At 37.8% G+C, this 12,019-nt stretch overlaps 1 long non-coding RNA gene across 1 annotated transcript in view; it reads right to left on the reverse strand.

The window, feature by feature from the left end:
• The window catches only part of LOC137969910 (uncharacterized), an 8,071-nt gene extending 7,945 nt beyond the window's left edge, over positions 1-126 (reverse strand). Inside the window, exon 1 of the long non-coding RNA XR_011116742.1 lies at positions 1-126. This exon is cut by the window's left edge and continues 82 nt beyond it. This is a non-coding gene — a long non-coding RNA (uncharacterized lncRNA).
• Positions 127-12,019: the final 11,893 nt, after the last annotated feature.

Here is a 12,019-nt window from a genome sequence, read left to right on the forward strand (position 1 = left end):
AAAGTACTACATGAATAATGGGTTTTCTGAATGATCGAACATATCATTCAACATTCAATGCATGGTTGAGGAAAAAACTAACAGCAGAATTTCTTCCCAACCGCGGTCAGTGTAAAAAACACTGACCCCAGGTCCATGGACTCCTCTACGGACTCGGTCCACGGACTGCCTCATGGACCGGTCCACGGACTACCCCTACGGACCCCCAATACGGACCACCAAATGATTCTCTGCAGTTGGAAAATGGCGGGCGATGTGTCCATGCAGTCAAAGCCATGGAGAAAACTCGGGCGATTTCATTCATTTGCTCGGGTTTATTCCCTGAATCTGCGCATTGCCTTAATGCGTCGTAGAAAGGAGACTGTTTGGGCAGCAAATTTTATACCCCGCTTCGCACCAAATTATTCAGAAACAGATGTCGTGGACCGAGCACGCTTGTGCGGTGGGCTCCCCAAACGTCTACTCCCGCAAAAAAGAAAATGCGACTACTGATAGTCGGTGAGTAAATTTCAAAGTATTTTAAGCAACATAAAGCCGTTAATCATTGTAAGCTCGAATTAATCATGTACTAGCACAATTCTTGGATTACAATAATTTACAGTCCAATGCAAATTTAAATCAGAATTATGGCTTGTGCTGCGGGCTCCCCAAACGTCAACTAAGCATGAGCTGCTATTTTTTTGTAATAGGGAACTTTGTGGAAAAAAACAAAATTATAGTTGTTATGAGGCTCCTGTCAGGCTTCAGAGCAGCTGCTCGGATTTCAATGCGACCGTGTTAAAGTCAAAGCTAAATTCAGGCCAGAAGGCTCGAATATCCGCATAAATTTCTTGCTCTATCGGTTAAGCCTTAAAAAATCCTGTTAGGCATGTCTCTGGCTCTGTTCGTGCTATGATAAAGCAATTAAGGTCACATTTAGGTCTGGATATGGCTCGTTCAGGCCTGAAATTTTCGTACGGGTGTGATTACGTGGGAAAGATGTTGACCAACCTACAATTTGGACTATAACAATAATATTATTTGCTTTCAACAATTGGGCTGAAATCTGAAACAGAGGGTTTTATAATTGCTGCCAAAGACCAGGCCATCAAGACCAAATGTTACCAAAGGAAAATACTTATAGATGGCACAGATTCAACATGCAGGATAGGTGGTCAATTCCAGGAAACTGTTAATCATAGTGTGGCAGAATGCCCTGAACTAGCCATGTCTGAATACATTCAAAGATACAACAAGGCTGCCACATACGTGCACTGGAATATCAGTTCAAGATTTAACATTAGCACAGTCTAAAGAAAGATGGTACGAACACGAGCCGCAAACAGTGTCAGGGAAATCATATAACAGTTCTATGGGACATGCCCATATCAGACAGATCGTGAGATAAAAGCCAACAGACCAGACATTGTCATCAAAAACCAAAAAGAAAAAAAGTTGCTTACTCATCGACATGTCCATCCTGATTGACAAGAACACCTCAGTAAAAGTAACAGAAAAACTATCTACTGTAGGTACATGTATGAAGACCTTGAAATTGAGATCGAATGGATTTGGGGAATGAAAACCACAACAGTGCCAGTGGTGAATTAGGAGCCCTGGAACATATAACGAAAGGGATGGAGAAATATATCCAAACAATTCCAGGGAACATCCAAATCAGAGACAGAAGATTGCACTGCTTGGAACATTTCACATCCTGAGAAACTGCCAACTGGTTGGCTCACTTGGTTGAACATAGGAATTTCGTGCTTGAGGTCACGGAATTAAAAATTCCATCCAGACCAACATTCAGGGTCTTCAAATACAGTAACTGAGGAGAAAGTGCTGCCTTTGTGATCACATCTGTAAATGGTTAGACTTTGTAGTCTTCTCGGATGAGGACAATAAACCATAGGCCCCATCTCACAACCTTTCAATGTTCATAAAAATGTGGGATGTAAAAGAACCCACACACTTGTCGCAAAGAGTACGGCATGGAGTCCTGGGGTTGTAGTCAGGCATCATTTCCTTCATTCTTGGGTTGGGCGAGATTGCTAATGGACTGATAGAGGCTGCCAGCGGCGCCTGTATGTGCTGAGGTCCGGTCTCAGCCATAGATTGATAACTTGTAAAGCACATTTCAATATGCATTGGAGAAATGCACTATATAAATCCATAACCATCTCATCATTTTCATTTTATCCATCAAATAGACTTCTAATGCATCCTAACCCTAGCCTCAAGGATTGGGCCTGATTAATAATGCTCTATCATGGTTTCAGAGAAAAGGAAATTAATAATAATATTATAATAATCATAATAATAATCACTCAAGGTTATTTAGCTGAGCACGTGTGGTCTTCTAATGGGGGAGACCACAAATTAACTGAAATCAGAACAAATAAGATGTTGCTTTTTGAAAGTGTAGAGGGTGAACAAATTTATGTCATATGCAATAAATAATTGTCCCAACTCTAGGAATTAAGTTGTGGGGCATACTGGTGGTGGGTTTTGTTGCTCATTGACAACTGTGTCTTTTTATATACACTGAAATTATTACAGTGAAACTGGTTGCTCATTCGTGCACCACTTCGCAATAATTTCACACAATGTTGGGGTTTTGATTGGCACTTTGCTCTGAGCAATTTGAAGGTTCAAATTTTGCAACTTACCTATAGTTAAAGTACAGTGGTATGCCTCGAACTGTAATTACTTTGTACTCCTCCTTTGTAGTCGTTTTCGAATTATATTTTGGAACGCCCTTCAAAATGCATTTGAAATGATTAATTTCTTCGAAGGAAGTTTACGTCAGGAATCCAGTATTGGCGAACGGAGATGTTGATGTATTAAATGGACTTTCACCACATAGTTTTCAGTTTTCACAGAAAACCAGTTGTGCTTAATGCTAAGAAATCGTGGTGTTGAATTGAAATTTCTATATTATTTATTTATTTACTGATTAAGTATGAAAACATACATGGTGGAATCAACAATATGACATAGGTCCCCTACGAGGTTAACCACCAATTTCAACCCCTTTACAGTCCTAAATTAAATTCTTGTGAGTTTTGTTTTATGTCCATGAAGGCATATTTGAGACATCATGAACAGTTTTCAATTGACTTCACAGAACTTGCGATAATTTAACAACCTGTCTCTTCCACCTTTCCTTTGCAGAAAGAAGACACTATGGAAAGAGGGGACAAGTCATTTATTTAGAGGGTGGGAAGGCTGGTAAAAAGAGGAAGAACATCATTGAGCTTATTAACAATAACTTATTTTAGCATATACTAAAACAGTGGATAGCGTTTAAGGTGTGCGCTGATTGGCAACTCAAACTCCAGATATCCTTTGCTATTCACCTCCGAGCAATTCGCGTGGAATTTGCAGCTGAAAATGTTGTAATCTTTGCAGAAAACAAATCAGTTAAAATTATCTTTTTGTGCTATATTATCTCGCTGTTTTAGAATGTACTAAAACAACTATTCACCTCAGTGTTGGTGGTGAATATAATGCGCCACTAGCCACCTCCACTTCGCAGAAGTTGCGATGATTTAACAACCTGATTGTCTCTTCCGCCTTTCCTTTGCAGAAAGAAGATGCTGTGGAAAGAGTGGGACAAGTCATTTATTTAGAGGGAGGGGAGGCTGGTAAAAAGAGGAAGAACGTCATTGAGCTTATTGGAAAACGGGCAGGCCACAACCGTTACTATGGCTTGTCTGGGTGGATAGGGTCAGATAAGCTTAACCACTTGTCGTTGAGAACTGCTTCGATAATTCTCAAATAAAAGAAAAAAGAAAAGAAAGGAACGTTATTTAAGTGTCTTGTCGCTCTAGCGGTGGAGCACTAATTGGGGAGACTGAAACTGAAATTGACAATTAGACATTTGATACAACTGGTACCTCAAGAATATTCCACACGTATTTTATAAGTGCTCTATGCCGCTTCAGAAGCTCCCATTCTGGCATCATAAAGCTGGAATGGTGGGTAGAGGAAAGCCTTTGAAAGAAAACAAGGGCGAGAGATGATTTCACACTACCAGGTACGCAAACCATGGTTCACAGGGAAACCACCCGAAGCGTTAAAAGGTGAGGTCATCTCTCTTACCGTTCTGAAGATATCCCAAGTCCTTTTAATGACATTTAAGTAAGTTTACCTTCAGAAAAAATGCAGTCAGCTAAGTTTTTCATTAACAGGACTGGACGGCTCAACACTTATAAAAAATACTTCGTAAAATACCCGTAACGAACTTACGTTCCCGTTGCTCTAGAATTACCCAGAATCCCTTGCACTAACACTTTAATTCTTATAAAAAATCAAGAAAGCTAAAAAAATAGGAAATACAAGTCGCCTGATGGCCTAATTAGTATGGATTGAAAGCTAAACTATCCTAGATTTGTGCTATGCAAAAAACCGCATGAAAAAAGACCTATTAAAGGAGAAATAACATTTTTCGCAAAAGTGTCGAAAATGGCCATTTTTGGCAAAGTAGCAAAGGGGGGACCAAAGGAAATTTTTCAAAAATGGCCGATTTTTTGGTCGAACTTCGGAAGGCTAAAAAAATAGGAAATACAAGTCGCCTGATGGCCTAATTAGTATGGATTGAAAGCTAAACTATCCTAGATTTGTGCTATGCAAAAAACCGCATGAAAAAAGACCTATTAAAGGAGAAATAACATTTTTCGCAAAAGTGTCGAAAATGGCCATTTTTGGCAAAGTAGCAAAGGGGGGACCAAAGGAAATTTTTCAAAAATGGCCGATTTTTTGGTCGAACTTCGGAAGGCTAAAAAAATAGGAAATACAAGTCGCCTGATGGCCTAATTAGTATGGATTGAAAGCTAAACTATCCTAGATTTGTGCTATGCAAAAAACCGCATGAAAAAAGACCTATTAAAGGAGAAATAACATTTTTCGCAAAAGTGTCGAAAATGGCCATTTTTGGCAAAGTAGCAAAGGGGGGACCAAAGGAAATTTTTCAAAAATGGCCGATTTTTTGGTCGAACTTCGGAAGGCTAAAAAAATAGGAAATACAAGTCGCCTGATGGCCTAATTAGTATGGATTGAAAGCTAAACTATCCTAGATTTGTGCTATGCAAAAAACCGCATGAAAAAAGACCTATTAAAGGAGAAATAACATTTTTCGCAAAAGTGTCGAAAATGGCCATTTTTGGCAAAGTAGCAAAGGGGGGACCAAAGGAAATTTTTCAAAAATGGCCGATTTTTTGGTCGAACTTCGGAAGGCTAAAAAAATAGGAAATACAAGTCGCCTGATGGCCTAATTAGTATGGATTGAAAGCTAAACTATCCTAGATTTGTGCTATGCAAAAAACCGCATGAAAAAAGACCTATTAAAGGAGAAATAACATTTTTCGCAAAAGTGTCGAAAATGGCCATTTTTGGCAAAGTAGCAAAGGGGGGACCAAAGGAAATTTTTCAAAAATGGCCGATTTTTTGGTCGAACTTCGGAAGGCTAAAAAAATAGGAAATACAAGTCGCCTGATGGCCTAATTAGTATGGATTGAAAGCTAAACTATCCTAGATTTGTGCTATGCAAAAAACCGCATGAAAAAAGACCTATTAAAGGAGAAATAACATTTTTCGCAAAAGTGTCGAAAATGGCCATTTTTGGCAAAGTAGCAAAGGGGGGACCAAAGGAAATTTTTCAAAAATGGCCGATTTTTTGGTCGAACTTCGGAAGGCTAAAAAAATAGGAAATACAAGTCGCCTGATGGCCTAATTAGTATGGATTGAAAGCTAAACTATCCTAGATTTGTGCTATGCAAAAAACCGCATGAAAAAAGACCTATTAAAGGAGAAATAACATTTTTCGCAAAAGTGTCGAAAATGGCCATTTTTGGCAAAGTAGCAAAGGGGGGACCAAAGGAAATTTTTCAAAAATGGCCGATTTTTTGGTCGAACTTCGGAAGGCTAAAAAAATAGGAAATACAAGTCGCCTGATGGCCTAATTAGTATGGATTGAAAGCTAAACTATCCTAGATTTGTGCTATGCAAAAAACCGCATGAAAAAAGACCTATTAAAGGAGAAATAACATTTTTCGCAAAAGTGTCGAAAATGGCCATTTTTGGCAAAGTAGCAAAGGGGGGACCAAAGGAAATTTTTCAAAAATGGCCGATTTTTTGGTCGAACTTCGGAAGGCTAAAAAAATAGGAAATACAAGTCGCCTGATGGCCTAATTAGTATGGATTGAAAGCTAAACTATCCTAGATTTGTGCTATGCAAAAAACCGCATGAAAAAAGACCTATTAAAGGAGAAATAACATTTTTCGCAAAAGTGTCGAAAATGGCCATTTTTGGCAAAGTAGCAAAGGGGGGACCAAAGGAAATTTTTCAAAAATGGCCGATTTTTTGGTCGAACTTCGGAAGGCTAAAAAAATAGGAAATACAAGTCGCCTGATGGCCTAATTAGTATGGATTGAAAGCTAAACTATCCTAGATTTGTGCTATGCAAAAAACCGCATGAAAAAAGACCTATTAAAGGAGAAATAACATTTTTCGCAAAAGTGTCGAAAATGGCCATTTTTGGCAAAGTAGCAAAGGGGGGACCAAAGGAAATTTTTCAAAAATGGCCGATTTTTTGGTCGAACTTCGGAAGGCTAAAAAAATAGGAAATACAAGTCGCCTGATGGCCTAATTAGTATGGATTGAAAGCTAAACTATCCTAGATTTGTGCTATGCAAAAAACCGCATGAAAAAAGACCTATTAAAGGAGAAATAACATTTTTCGCAAAAGTGTCGAAAATGGCCATTTTTGGCAAAGTAGCAAAGGGGGGACCAAAGGAAATTTTTCAAAAATGGCCGATTTTTTGGTCGAACTTCGGAAGGCTAAAAAAATAGGAAATACAAGTCGCCTGATGGCCTAATTAGTATGGATTGAAAGCTAAACTATCCTAGATTTGTGCTATGCAAAAAACCGCATGAAAAAAGACCTATTAAAGGAGAAATAACATTTTTCGCAAAAGTGTCGAAAATGGCCATTTTTGGCAAAGTAGCAAAGGGGGGACCAAAGGAAATTTTTCAAAAATGGCCGATTTTTTGGTCGAACTTCGGAAGGCTAAAAAAATAGGAAATACAAGTCGCCTGATGGCCTAATTAGTATGGATTGAAAGCTAAACTATCCTAGATTTGTGCTATGCAAAAAACCGCATGAAAAAAGACCTATTAAAGGAGAAATAACATTTTTCGCAAAAGTGTCGAAAATGGCCATTTTTGGCAAAGTAGCAAAGGGGGGACCAAAGGAAATTTTTCAAAAATGGCCGATTTTTTGGTCGAACTTCGGAAGGCTAAAAAAATAGGAAATACAAGTCGCCTGATGGCCTAATTAGTATGGATTGAAAGCTAAACTATCCTAGATTTGTGCTATGCAAAAAACCGCATGAAAAAAGACCTATTAAAGGAGAAATAACATTTTTCGCAAAAGTGTCGAAAATGGCCATTTTTGGCAAAGTAGCAAAGGGGGGACCAAAGGAAATTTTTCAAAAATGGCCGATTTTTTGGTCGAACTTCGGAAGGCTAAAAAAATAGGAAATACAAGTCGCCTGATGGCCTAATTAGTATGGATTGAAAGCTAAACTATCCTAGATTTGTGCTATGCAAAAAACCGCATGAAAAAAGACCTATTAAAGGAGAAATAACATTTTTCGCAAAAGTGTCGAAAATGGCCATTTTTGGCAAAGTAGCAAAGGGGGGACCAAAGGAAATTTTTCAAAAATGGCCGATTTTTTGGTCGAACTTCGGAAGGCTAAAAAAATAGGAAATACAAGTCGCCTGATGGCCTAATTAGTATGGATTGAAAGCTAAACTATCCTAGATTTGTGCTATGCAAAAAACCGCATGAAAAAAGACCTATTAAAGGAGAAATAACATTTTTCGCAAAAGTGTCGAAAATGGCCATTTTTGGCAAAGTAGCAAAGGGGGGACCAAAGGAAATTTTTCAAAAATGGCCGATTTTTTGGTCGAACTTCGGAAGGCTAAAAAAATAGGAAATACAAGTCGCCTGATGGCCTAATTAGTATGGATTGAAAGCTAAACTATCCTAGATTTGTGCTATGCAAAAAACCGCATGAAAAAAGACCTATTAAAGGAGAAATAACATTTTTCGCAAAAGTGTCGAAAATGGCCATTTTTGGCAAAGTAGCAAAGGGGGGACCAAAGGAAATTTTTCAAAAATGGCCGATTTTTTGGTCGAACTTCGGAAGGCTAAAAAAATAGGAAATACAAGTCGCCTGATGGCCTAATTAGTATGGATTGAAAGCTAAACTATCCTAGATTTGTGCTATGCAAAAAACCGCATGAAAAAAGACCTATTAAAGGAGAAATAACATTTTTCGCAAAAGTGTCGAAAATGGCCATTTTTGGCAAAGTAGCAAAGGGGGGACCAAAGGAAATTTTTCAAAAATGGCCGATTTTTTGGTCGAACTTCGGAAGGCTAAAAAAATAGGAAATACAAGTCGCCTGATGGCCTAATTAGTATGGATTGAAAGCTAAACTATCCTAGATTTGTGCTATGCAAAAAACCGCATGAAAAAAGACCTATTAAAGGAGAAATAACATTTTTCGCAAAAGTGTCGAAAATGGCCATTTTTGGCAAAGTAGCAAAGGGGGGACCAAAGGAAATTTTTCAAAAATGGCCGATTTTTTGGTCGAACTTCGGAAGGCTAAAAAAATAGGAAATACAAGTCGCCTGATGGCCTAATTAGTATGGATTGAAAGCTAAACTATCCTAGATTTGTGCTATGCAAAAAACCGCATGAAAAAAGACCTATTAAAGGAGAAATAACATTTTTCGCAAAAGTGTCGAAAATGGCCATTTTTGGCAAAGTAGCAAAGGGGGGACCAAAGGAAATTTTTCAAAAATGGCCGATTTTTTGGTCGAACTTCGGAAGGCTAAAAAAATAGGAAATACAAGTCGCCTGATGGCCTAATTAGTATGGATTGAAAGCTAAACTATCCTAGATTTGTGCTATGCAAAAAACCGCATGAAAAAAGACCTATTAAAGGAGAAATAACATTTTTCGCAAAAGTGTCGAAAATGGCCATTTTTGGCAAAGTAGCAAAGGGGGGACCAAAGGAAATTTTTCAAAAATGGCCGATTTTTTGGTCGAACTTCGGAAGGCTAAAAAAATAGGAAATACAAGTCGCCTGATGGCCTAATTAGTATGGATTGAAAGCTAAACTATCCTAGATTTGTGCTATGCAAAAAACCGCATGAAAAAAGACCTATTAAAGGAGAAATAACATTTTTCGCAAAAGTGTCGAAAATGGCCATTTTTGGCAAAGTAGCAACGGGGGGACCAAAGGAAATTTTTCAAAAATGGCCGATTTTTTGGTCGAACTTCGGAAGGCTAAAAAAATAGGAAATACAAGTCGCCTGATGGCCTAATTAGTATGGATTGAAAGCTAAACTATCCTAGATTTGTGCTATGCAAAAAACCGCATGAAAAAAGACCTATTAAAGGAGAAATAACATTTTTCGCAAAAGTGTCGAAAATGGCCATTTTTGGCAAAGTAGCAAAGGGGGGACCAAAGGAAATTTTTCAAAAATGGCCGATTTTTTGGTCGAACTTCGGAAGGCTAAAAAAATAGGAAATACAAGTCGCCTGATGGCCTAATTAGTATGGATTGAAAGCTAAACTATCCTAGATTTGTGCTATGCAAAAAACCGCATGAAAAAAGACCTATTAAAGGAGAAATAACATTTTTCGCAAAAGTGTCGAAAATGGCCATTTTTGGCAAAGTAGCAAAGGGGGGACCAAAGGAAATTTTTCAAAAATGGCCGATTTTTTGGTCGAACTTCGGAAGGCTAAAAAAATAGGAAATACAAGTCGCCTGATGGCCTAATTAGTATGGATTGAAAGCTAAACTATCCTAGATTTGTGCTATGCAAAAAACCGCATGAAAAAAGACCTATTAAAGGAGAAATAACATTTTTCGCAAAAGTGTCGAAAATGGCCATTTTTGGCAAAGTAGCAAAGGGGGGACCAAAGGAAATTTTTCAAAAATGGCCGATTTTTTGGTCGAACTTCGGAAGGCTAAAAAAATAGGAAATACAAGTCGCCTGATGGCCTAATTAGTATGGATTGAAAGCTAAACTATCCTAGATTTGTGCTATGCAAAAAACCGCATGAAAAAAGACCTATTAAAGGAGAAATAACATTTTTCGCAAAAGTGTCGAAAATGGCCATTTTTGGCAAAGTAGCAAAGGGGGGACCAAAGGAAATTTTTCAAAAATGGCCGATTTTTTGGTCGAACTTCGGAAGGCTAAAAAAATAGGAAATACAAGTCGCCTGATGGCCTAATTAGTATGGATTGAAAGCTAAACTATCCTAGATTTGTGCTATGCAAAAAACCGCATGAAAAAAGACCTATTAAAGGAGAAATAACATTTTTCGCAAAAGTGTCGAAAATGGCCATTTTTGGCAAAGTAGCAAAGGGGGGACCAAAGGAAATTTTTCAAAAATGGCCGATTTTTTGGTCGAACTTCGGAAGGCTAAAAAAATAGGAAATACAAGTCGCCTGATGGCCTAATTAGTATGGATTGAAAGCTAAACTATCCTAGATTTGTGCTATGCAAAAAACCGCATGAAAAAAGACCTATTAAAGGAGAAATAACATTTTTCGCAAAAGTGTCGAAAATGGCCATTTTTGGCAAAGTAGCAAAGGGGGGACCAAAGGAAATTTTTCAAAAATGGCCGATTTTTTGGTCGAACTTCGGAAGGCTAAAAAAATAGGAAATACAAGTCGCCTGATGGCCTAATTAGTATGGATTGAAAGCTAAACTATCCTAGATTTGTGCTATGCAAAAAACCGCATGAAAAAAGACCTATTAAAGGAGAAATAACATTTTTCGCAAAAGTGTCGAAAATGGCCATTTTTGGCAAAGTAGCAAAGGGGGGACCAAAGGAAATTTTTCAAAAATGGCCGATTTTTTGGTCGAACTTCGGAAGGCTAAAAAAATAGGAAATACAAGTCGCCTGATGGCCTAATTAGTATGGATTGAAAGCTAAACTATCCTAGATTTGTGCTATGCAAAAAACCGCATGAAAAAAGACCTATTAAAGGAGAAATAACATTTTTCGCAAAAGTGTCGAAAATGGCCATTTTTGGCAAAGTAGCAAAGGGGGGACCAAAGGAAATTTTTCAAAAATGGCCGATTTTTTGGTCGAACTTCGGAAGGCTAAAAAAATAGGAAATACAAGTCGCCTGATGGCCTAATTAGTATGGATTGAAAGCTAAACTATCCTAGATTTGTGCTATGCAAAAAACCGCATGAAAAAAGACCTATTAAAGGAGAAATAACATTTTTCGCAAAAGTGTCGAAAATGGCCATTTTTGGCAAAGTAGCAAAGGGGGGACCAAAGGAAATTTTTCAAAAATGGCCGATTTTTTGGTCGAACTTCGGAAGGCTAAAAAAATAGGAAATACAAGTCGCCTGATGGCCTAATTAGTATGGATTGAAAGCTAAACTATCCTAGATTTGTGCTATGCAAAAAACCGCATGAAAAAAGACCTATTAAAGGAGAAATAACATTTTTCGCAAAAGTGTCGAAAATGGCCATTTTTGGCAAAGTAGCAAAGGGGGGACCAAAGGAAATTTTTCAAAAATGGCCGATTTTTTGGTCGAACTTCGGAAGGCTAAAAAAATAGGAAATACAAGTCGCCTGATGGCCTAATTAGTATGGATTGAAAGCTAAACTATCCTAGATTTGTGCTATGCAAAAAACCGCATGAAAAAAGACCTATTAAAGGAGAAATAACATTTTTCGCAAAAGTGTCGAAAATGGCCATTTTTGGCAAAGTAGCAAAGGGGGGACCAAAGGAAATTTTTCAAAAATGGCCGATTTTTTGGTCGAACTTCGGAAGGCTAAAAAAATAGGAAATACAAGTCGCCTGATGGCCTAATTAGTATGGATTGAAAGCTAAACTATCCTAGATTTGTGCTATGCAAAAAACCGCATGAAAAAAGACCTATTAAAGGAGAAATAACATTTTTCGCAAAAGTGTCGAAAATGGCCATTTTTG

The sequence above is a fragment of the Montipora foliosa genome, chromosome 9, assembly GCF_036669935.1.
Source record: "Montipora foliosa isolate CH-2021 chromosome 9, ASM3666993v2, whole genome shotgun sequence".
NCBI lineage: Eukaryota > Metazoa > Cnidaria > Anthozoa > Scleractinia > Acroporidae > Montipora > Montipora foliosa.